The sequence below is a fragment of the Dipodomys ordii genome, unplaced genomic scaffold (genome assembly GCF_000151885.1).
Source record: "Dipodomys ordii isolate 6190 unplaced genomic scaffold, Dord_2.0 Scaffold10, whole genome shotgun sequence".
Lineage (NCBI taxonomy): Eukaryota > Metazoa > Chordata > Mammalia > Rodentia > Heteromyidae > Dipodomys > Dipodomys ordii.
In genome coordinates this window covers 15,615,451-15,617,513 of record NW_012267226.1, presented here as the reverse complement: position 1 = coordinate 15,617,513, position 2,063 = coordinate 15,615,451, and positions in this window count along the sequence as shown.

Below are 2,063 nucleotides of genomic sequence, written 5' to 3'. Positions count from 1 at the left end.
ATGCTCTGAGGGAAAAGTACTGCATGCTATGAAATTGCATAATAGGGACTCCTGGTCTGGGCTGAGCACAGAGGTCAAGAAGTCTTCCCCAGGAAATGACATTTAGAATAGAATCTGAGGAATCTGTAGGAGATAGCTGGAGGAGGAGATGTGGGGAAAGCCATGCCAGTGAAAAACTTTGTCTACCTGTTTTTTGGTTGTTTTTTTGTTGTTGTTTGTTTTGGTTCTGGGAATCCAACCCAGGGCCTTGTCCATGTCAAACACATTCTCTACTACTGAGACTACACCTTGTAACGTCTGAGGAAATTGAAGTGGGTAAAATTTCCAGTGTTCCAGCTGTGTTAGGGAGGGAGGAAGAGAGTTGGAGCTGAAGGGAGAGGACTGTATTACATGAAGTCCCATGTGTACTAAGTCATGAAGAGCACTGTGGCCTACAAGACTTGACATGGAAAAGATGGCATCATTGTTGTTAGTTATATCTATGAATAGGAATCATGCAATTTTATGGGTGTGTGATACTCCCTGGTGAAATTTGAGGATATTTTTTTTGGGGGGGTCCGGTCGTGGGGCCTGAACTCTGGGCCTGGGCGTTGTCCCTCAGCTCTTCAGCTCAAGGCTAGCGCTCTACCACTTGAGCCACAGTGCCACTTCCAGCTTTTTTTCTTTTTGCTTATATGGCGCTGGGGAATCGAACCCAGGGCCTTATGCATGCAAGGCAAGCACTCTACCACTGAGCTACCTTCCCAGCCCTTCTTCCTGGTGAAATTTGAAAGCTGGAAGTTTGTATTTGTTTTTTTTTTTTTGTTTTTTAATGTGTGGTGCTTCAAATAGTCTATGAGGACTAGAGTGAAAGATTATATTTGTTTAGCATATACAGCCAGCCTTCTACTTCCTGTCTACAGTTTTATTTTAAATAAAAAGAATCATATTTATTTGTAAGATTATGTAACTTATTACATAAAACATAAAACTAGATTTCCTCAAATAAGCAAGCATTGTGAAGATTTTGGATCTTGAACTGTTCTCTGAGACTGGTTTCGTAATTTGGGTCTAAACCTATTTAAAACCTTGAATTTTGCCAAGATAGATAATTATTTGACTATTCCAAGATCAATCGTGGATTTCTTTTTAAAATGTTGCATGTACATGTGTGCATGTATGTGTATGTATACATGTATGTATATGAGTTACAAATAAGCATTTGTGTGTGTGTGTGTGTGTGTGTGTGCATGCGCAGCCTAGGGTAGGAGACTTTTATAGAAATGTACAGTTCAGTTTCAGAACATTGGTGTAAGTGTTCATTAGGATTAACGGTCAGGGCGTGACAGAAATCAGAGTATGGAGAACTTTTGTTTCTGTCCCTTCCTCCCCTGCGGCTGGCGATTTACAATCTAGAAGTGCCGTTAGCTGTTTCTCATATTGGGTTGGGGATTAACAGTACAGTGTGAATCTAAAGTAGGACTCTAACCCAAAGAGTTGCTTGGTGGCATAAGTAATAAATTATGGTAGCCTGATACTTGGAGCTCTCTACCTTAGTGCTTCTCCTTCACATCCCCTTGAACTCATTGATTGTTGACACACACTAGGATATGGCTTTTTGTCTTTTTCCATTGCAAATGCTTAGGCCAAGTAGCTGATATGGTCAAAGAAATAGATGCTCACAGACCAAATCAATGAGACACATTGTTTCAAGAGCACAATTACTTCAAAAGAAAGCAACCACCTGGAAAAAATATATATGTATATATTTCTAGAAGCAAATGTGTTTGATCAGATAAATAATAAATAGAAAATAAGCATAAAATTAATATTTGTCCTAGTATTTTTATACTAGTTAACAAGTTTATTATTTTGTAGTCTGTGAAGCTGAAGCACATGAAAATTGCATGGTAGTTGTTCAGAAATAGAAAAATAAACTTTTGGGCAAGTAGAGAACTTAGAACCACACCTGTGTATATGTGGAACTTAGATATAGGATAGAAGTGTCATGGAAGTTCAATGGAGAAAGGAAAAAGACTGTTAAAAATTAGGCTTGGGCTGGGAAGGTGGCTCAGTGGTAGAGC